The sequence below is a fragment of the Oncorhynchus kisutch genome, linkage group LG1 (genome assembly GCF_002021735.2).
Source record: "Oncorhynchus kisutch isolate 150728-3 linkage group LG1, Okis_V2, whole genome shotgun sequence".
NCBI lineage: Eukaryota > Metazoa > Chordata > Actinopteri > Salmoniformes > Salmonidae > Oncorhynchus > Oncorhynchus kisutch.
The window spans coordinates 42,185,393-42,194,148 of NC_034174.2; positions in this window are offsets into that span (position 1 = coordinate 42,185,393).

Here is an 8,756-nt window from a genome sequence, read left to right on the forward strand (position 1 = left end):
TTCAATAATTAGGTGCGTGACACCTCTGATACCATAAAAATCGTCTTATTATTATTACAAAAGTATAATCAATGCATGAAGTTCCAATAACATGACTTTACCACAACCATATCCATGTCATAGTTGCAGTGCGTTAGTACCACCATCTGTTCATGCAATGTTACTACAGGTGGTTCTGAGTTCCTTGGTGAGTGAGTGGTGATTGTTTTTGTCCCAGTGAAAGTAAGTCATTTACCTACAAGTAGTTGTACTGTAGATGGCAATAGCGCACTAGTTTCAAGCACTTGTCATGCAGTTAGTCCCATTTGAATGATGCCAGAATGTAAGACTGCAGTGGTCTATGGGTATGGGTGGACTGTGACCAGAAATTGGCCCTGGCATTTTAAACACATCAACACTTTTTTTCCCCTTGTGACCCCCACACCGGCCCATTTTTGTTCTCAAGTCCCCCATTGTTAGCCAGATAGTGATTATTTTGAGCAAAAAACCCAAGTTAGACAGGCCCACTGGGCTAATGATGTGTAACGATTCTCTTGTGGTGAAGGAGAGTCGGACCAAAATGCGGCGTGTAGATTGCGATCCATGTTTAATAAACAAACGTAAAACACGAATCAATACAAACACTACAAAAACAAAGAACGTAACGAAAACCGAAACAGCCCTATCTGGTGCAAACACAGAGACTAGGCCTATTGATTTGTCTATTTTTAGTTGAATTCTGGGTTGAATTTAAGCAACAGATGTCCTTGGCAAATGTTATAGGCCATCTTGAAGAAGTGTCACGTTATGTGTACTGTTTGATAGTTGCGCAAGACAAGAAAGCATGCTTGAGTTTTCTTCCTGTATTGAACACAGATCATCCCATCTTCAATTTTATCGATCATTTACGTTTAAAAATACCTAAAGTTGTATTACAAAAGTAGTTTGAAATCTTTTGGCAAAGTTTACAGGTAACTTTTGAGATATTTGTAGTGACGTTGGTCAAGTTGGAACCAGTGTTTTTCTGGATCAAACGCGCCAAATAAATGGACATTTTGGATATATATGGACGGAATTAATCGAATAAAAGGACCATTTGTGATGTTTACGGGACATATTGGAGTGCCAACAAAAGAAGCTCGTCAAAGGTACGGCATGATTTATATTTTATTTCTGCATTTTTGTGTCGCGCCTGCAGAGTTGAAATATGCTACTCTCTCATTGTTTACTGTTGTGCTATCATCAGATAATAGCATTTTATGCTTTCGCCGAAAAGCCTTTTTGAAATCTGACATGTTGGCTGGATTCACGAGTGTAGCTTTAATTTGGTATCTTACATGTGTGATTTAATGAAAGTTAGATTTTTATAGTATTTTATTTGAATATGGCGCTCTGCATTTTCCCTGGCTTTTGGCAAAGTGAGACGATTGCGTCCCACCTGTCCCAGAGAGATTAAATGGCTTCATTGATGATGAGTGTGGCCCCATCCTCGGCTGTCTCAGCCTCCAGTATTTATGCTGCAGTAGTTTATGTGTCGGGGGGCTAGGGTCAGTTTGTTATATTTGGAGTACTTCTCCTGTCCTATTCGGTGTCCTGTGTGAATCTAAGTGTGCGTTCTCTAATTCTCTCCTTCTCTCTTTCTTTCTCTCTCTCGGAGGACCTGAGCCCTAGGACCATGCCCCAGGACTACCTGACATGATGACTCCTTGCTGTCCCCAGTCCACCTGGCCGTGCTGCTGCTCCAGTTTCAACTGTTCTGCCTTATTATTATTCGACCATGCTGGTCATTTATGAACATTTGAACATCTTGGCCATGTTCTGTTATAATCTCCACCCGGCACATATTCATACATTTGATTTGATTTGAGTGATAAAATATGGTCACACTTTATTTGCTCTGTTAAACCTTCCCTTTGGAATGACTTCGATTGCAACAGTGAATCTATTTTGTTTTTAAGTCGAGATCTCTCAACATTCATTCTCAAGAGGGCACATTGGTAATAGTATGGCGGAAAATTATAAACTCTGTTATGCACATGCAGTCTGGGCCTGCAAGGCTGCAGGCCCAGACGGCATCCCCAGCCGCGCCCTCAGAGCATGCACAGACCAGCTGGCCGGTGTGTTTACGGACATATTCAATCAATCCCTATACCAGTCTGCTGTTCCCACATGCTTCAAGAGGGCCACCATTGTTCCTGTTCCCAAGAAAGCTAAGGTAACTGAGCTAAACGACTACCGCCCCGTAGCACTCACTTCCGTCATCATGAAGTGCTTTGAGAGACTAGTCAAGGACCATATCACCTCCACCCTACCTGACACCCTAGACCCACTCCAATTTGCTTACCGCCCAAATAGGTCCACAGACGATGCAATCTCAACCACACTGCACACTGCCCTAACCCATCTGGACAAGAGGAATACCTATGTGAGAATGCTGTTCATCGACTACAGCTCGGCATTCAACACCATAGTACCCTCCAAGCTCGTCATCAAGCTCGAGACCCTGGGTCTCGACCCCGCCCTGTGCAGCTGGGTACTGGACTTCCTGACGGGCCGCCCCCAGGTGGTGAGGGTAGGCAACAACATCTCCTCCCCGCTGATCCTCAACACTGGGGCCCCACAAGGGTGCGTTCTGAGCCCTCTCCTGTACTCCCTGTTCACCCACGACTACGTGGCCACGCACGCCTCCAACTCAATCATCAAGTTTGCGGACGACACAACAGTGGTAGGCTTGATTACCAACAACGACGAGACGGCCTACAGGGAGGAGGTGAGGGCCCTCGGAGTGTGGTGTCAGGAAAATCACACTCAACATCAACAAAACTAAGGAGATGATTGTGGACTTCAGGAAACAGCAGAGGGAACACCCCCCTATCCACATCGATGGAACAGTAGTGGAGAGGGTAGCAAGTTTTAAGTTCCTCGGCATACACATCACAGACAAACTGAATTGGTCCACTCACACAGACAGCATCGTGAAGAAGGCGCAGCAGCGCCTCTTCAACCTCAGGAGGCTGAAAAAATTTGGATTGTCACCAAATGCACTCACAAACTTCTACAGATGCACAATCGAGAGCATCCTGGCGGGCTGTATCACCGCCTGGTACGGCAACTGCTCCGCCCTCAACCGTAAGGCTCTCCAGAGGGTAGTGAGGTCTGCACAACGCATCACCGGGGGCAAACTACCTGCCCTCCAGGACACCTACACCACCCGATGTTACAGGAAGGCCATAAAGATCATCAAGGACAGCAACCACCCGAGCCACTGCCTGTTCACCCCGCTATCATCCAGAAGGCGAGGTCAGTACAGGTGTATCAAAGCTGGGACCGAGAGACTGAAAAACAGCTTCTATCTCAAGGCCATCAGACTGTTAAACAGCCACCACTAACATTGAGTGGCTGCTGCCAACACACTGACACTGACACTGACTCAACTCCAGCCACTTTAATAATGGGAATTGATGAGAAATTATGTAAATATATCACTAGCCACTTTAAACAATGCTACCTTATATAATGTTACTTACCCTACATTATTCATCTCATATGCATACGTATATACTGTACTCTATATCATTGACTGCATCCTTATGTAACACATGTATCACTAGCCACTTTAACTATGCCACTTTGTTTACATACTCATCTCATATGTATATACTGTACTCGATACCATCTACTGTATCTTGCCTATGCTGCTCTGTACCATCACTCATTCATATATCCTTATGTACATATTCTTTATCCCCTTACACTGTGTATAAGACAGTAGTTTTGGAATTGTTAGTTAGATTACTTGTTGGTTATTACTGCATTGTCGGAACTAGAAGCACAAGCATTTCGCTACACTCGCATTAACATCTGCTAACCATGTGTATGTGACAAATAAAATTTGATTTGATTTGATGCACATGCTCTGTATAAGCCTTGAACCTGTACATTTCCACTGTCTGTTTGTTTCATGTAAGAAGAAGCCAGTGTTTTTCCTCTCTTGTTTTGAGTAACTTAGTTATGCAGCCAAAGACAAAGGGCCATTTGAGCAGTGTTGCCAACTAATTTTCAGGGGAAGTTGCTAGAGGCAGGTTGATTTGTTGCTAAATTATGTTGATGATGAGGTCATTACGTAATAACATAAAACTGCTTCATTACGTAGAATACACAATAACGTTACTCAAATTGACTGGCCATCTCGGTGATAAATCTGATTTGTCATTTGTTAGTTTATTATCACATATTTTCTTTTTTAAATGTAATATAAACACAACACATTTTATATGATCAGATATTTTAATTTTTAAACATAACATTTAAACATATCCGTCTCATTTGGCTGGTTGTCTACACAATCCCTTCGCATTAACCATCGATATATTTTCACAAATGTCATACTTCAAAGTCTTAAAAAATTGCATAGTAGTAGAAAAAAACGACTTGTATGTCGGATTATGAAACCCAACCAAATCAAAGAAAAAATTAGATGACAGTTGCCTTGATGACAGCTTTGCATACTCTTGTCATTCTCTAAACCAGCTTCATGAGGTAGTCACCTGGAATGCATTTCAATTAACAGGTGTGCCTTGTTAAACATTAATATATGGAATTAATGCGTTTGAGCCAATCAGTTGTGTTGTGACAAGTAGGGGTAGTATACAGAAGATAGCCCTATTTGGTTAAAGACCAAGTCCATAAGATTTCAAGAACAGCTCAAATAAGAGAAATGACAGTCCATCATTACTTCAAGACATGAAGGTCAGACAGTGCGGAAAATTTCAAGAACTTTGAAGGTTTCTTTGAGAGCAGTTGCAAAAAACATCAAGTCCTATGATGAAACTGGCTCTCATGAGGACCGCCACAGGAAAGGAAGACCCAGAATTACCACTGCTGCAAAGGACAAGTTCATTAGAGTTAACTGCACCTCAGATTGCAGCCCGAATAAATGCTTCACAATTAACAGACACATCTCAACATCAACTGCTCAGAGGAGACTGCTTGAATCAGGCCTGCATGGTCAAATTGCTGCAAAGAAACCACTACTACAGGACACCAATAAGAAGAAGAGACTTGATTGGACCAAGAAACATGAGTAATGGACATTAGACCAGTGGAAATCTGTCCTGTAGGAGGGGGAGGGGGGGGGGGGGGGGCTCGCAAAAGCGTTCCTCGCGAAGCTGGTTGAGAGAACTACATGATTCCATTTGTGTTATTCCAAACCCTTGAATGAGTAGTTGTGTTCAAACTTTTCAGTGCTACTGTGTATGTGAAGTAAAATTAAACAGTAATGTATGTTAATATTAATCCTATGCTAGTGCTAATGATAACAATGTTTAATATATTCAATTAAATAATAGATCATCACTCACACACACATACATGGCTTGATAGTTGTTCGTATATATATATATATAATTTAAGAATGAATGTATTAAAAATTAAGGCTATTTATCCATTGAGCAGTAGCTATTGTTTTTATTCATACTGTGTGTAGACAATAACGTCTGCCCTCTTAGGTTCTATTTGACCCTCTTATTATATCAAAACCTCTCAGAATAGAAACAATGATTAGAAACTTTGGCCAGCTATGTTCAAACTATGACTAGTAACAATAATGAGAAACTATGAGAAACTATGATCAAAAACTACGAACAACTATCAAGCCATGCATGTGTGTGTGAGTGATGATCTATTATTTAATTGTGTAATATCACTCTCTCTCTCTCTTAATATACACTGCTCAATAAAAGAAAGGGAACACTAAAATAACACATCCTAGATCTGAATGAATGAAATATTCTTATTAAATACTTTACATATTTGAATGTGCTGACAACAAAATAACACAGAAATGATCAATGGAAATCAAATTTATCAACCCATGGAGGTCTGGATTTGGAGTCACACTCAAAATTAAAGTGGAAAACCACACTACAGGCTGATTCAACTTTGATGTAATGTCCTTAAAACAAGTCAAAATGAGGCTCAGTAGTGTGTGTGGCCTCCACGTGCCTGTATGACCTCCCTACAACGCCTGGGCATGCTCCTGATGAGGTGGCGGATGGTCTCCTGAGGGATCTCCTCCCAGACCTGGACTAAAGCATCCACCAACAGTCTGTGGTGCAATGTGGCGTTGGTGGATGGAGCGAGACATGATGTCCCAGATGTGCTCAATTGGATTCAGGTCTGGGGAACGGGCGGGCCAGTCCATAGCATCAATGCCTTCCTCTTGCTGACACACTCCAGCCACATGAGGTCTAGCATTGTCTTGCATTAGGAGGAGCCCAGGGCCAACCGCACCAGCATATGGTCTCACAAGGGGTCTGAGGATCTCATCTCGGTGCCTAATGTCAGTCAGGATACCTCAGTCACACCATGACTGACCCACCGCCAAACCGGTCAGGCTGGAGGATGTTGCAGGTAGCAGAACGTTCCCCACTGCATCTCCAGACTCTGTCACGTCTGTCACATGTGCTCAGTGTGAACCTGCTTTCATCTGTGAAGAGCACAGGGCGCCAGTGGCGAATTTGGCAATCTTGGTGTTCTCTGGCAAATGCCAAACGTCCTGCACGGTGTTGGGCTGTAAGCACAACCCCCACCTGTGGACGTCGGCCCCTCATACCACCCTCATGGAGTCTGTTTCTGACCGTTTGAGCAGACACATGCACATTTGTAGCCTGCTGGAGGTCATTTTGCAGGGCTCTGGCAGTGCTCCTCCTGCCTGCTCCTCCTTGCACAAAGGCGGAGGTAGTGGTCCTGCCGCTGGGTTGTTGCCCTCCTACGGCCTCCTCCACGTCTCCTGATGTACTGGCCTGTCTCCTGGTAGCGCCTCCATGCTCTGGACACTACGCTGACAGACACAGCACACCTTCTTGCCACAGCTCGCATTGATGTGCCATCCTGGATGAGCTGCACTACCTGAGCCACTTGTGTGGGTTGTAGACTCCGTCTCATGCTACCACTAGAGTGAAAGCACCGCCAGCATTCAAAATCAGCCAGGAAGCATAGGAACTGAGAAGTGGTCTGTGGAGGTGTCTTGCTAATTGCCTATAATTTACACCTGTTGTCTATTCCATTTGCACAACAGCATGTGAAATGTATTGTCAATCAGTGTTGCTTCCTAAGTGGACAGTTTGATTTGACAGAAGTGTGATTGACTTGGAGTTACATTGTGTTGTTTAAGTGTTCCCTTTATTTTTTTGAGCAGGGTATAACATTTCCATCAATGTATACCAAAGTAACAAATATTTAACAGTGTTTCAATGTTTTGTATTGCAACAGTTATGAAAGACAATGACATCCAATTATTAGGGAATGATTAATATAATGTGTTACATAGTGTGCGTCTGTGAAAACTTTATGTAATAGATCCTCTCTCTCCCTCTCTCAGGCTACGAAAAATACAAAAGACGTGACATTGACTCCTGAGTGTTGAACTTTTGCCCACTCTATAGCCACCCTGGTTATTAATTACACAAGTTCCCAACTGTTAGAAATGTTCAAACACATTCAGCATTTCAACAAGGTCACAACAAATCAATCACCAGGACATTTTTATTGCAAACACTCGCTTTACTTCAAAGGAACAGCTGCAATATCATGTAATATAAGCAATCACTCGATAGCGTGAGAACATCCGGACAGAATGACCACAAAAATGCATAAAGACAGACACTCCAAATAGCTCATAAATCACTTTTTGACACATTAAAACTTTTCAACCTCAGCCCCTCCCCCATTCACCACAGAAATTCCCAACTGTTTCAAATGTTCTAACACATTCAACAGTTCATAATCAATCACATCACATCAATCACCAGGACATTTTTATTGCAAACATTTGCTTTCCTTCAAAGGAACAGCTGCACTATCATGTTGCATAAACAATCACTCGATGACATCTACTATATTCTCTAATTGTCTTTTAAAAGTTTCACTCAATTCATTCTAATTAAAAATCATAACTATGACACACCCCTCTCTAGTCATTAGTTTTCACAAATTGCACTGTTTTGTCTGCATAACCTGGATCAAGCATTCATGACATCACCCTGAAGGCACAGTGATGTCAAAACATTGGTGGTTTACCCAATAAATTACGATGAGTTTATACATAGAGTGTGCGACTCTCTTTGTTTTTATAGAAGCATTTATAATGAACATGAAGTTAGGATTATCTACTTTACATAGGTTACACATCGGCATCCATTTGATTTATATTTCTCTGTATTGCCAACTTAACATTTAGGTTTTCTGTCAATTATTTGTATTACTGTGACATCAACATCATGTTTACTATAACTAAAATGGGAAAAATAATACAATTAATTTAGCTGTTGAGGGTGGGGTGTAAAGAATAAATTTACAGTGCAGATGCCTGGAGTGACATACTTCAAACAGTACTTAATGATGGGTAATGGTCGATAACCGATCATGTCTTCTATATTATCGTACAGACGGTCTGCACCTGTGGAGTAAACATATCAACAGGGACTCAAAATCACAGCAGTCAATAAAAGGGTTTAAAAGTTGGTCTGTCAAATACCCAGTTGGTCTGTCAAAAACCAAGGTAAACATTCTCAAACCACCAGATTAGGAAACCTGGACAACAGCTCTAACCAGGGTTTCCCAAACCCGGTCCTGTGCCCCTCACAGCTGATTCAAATCACCAACATCAAGCTTTTATTATTTGATTCAGTTGTGTAGTGCTATGGCAAATAACCAAATGTGCACCCAGGGGTGTGCCTCAGGACCGAGTTTAGGAAACACTGGTCTAAGGTATCTGT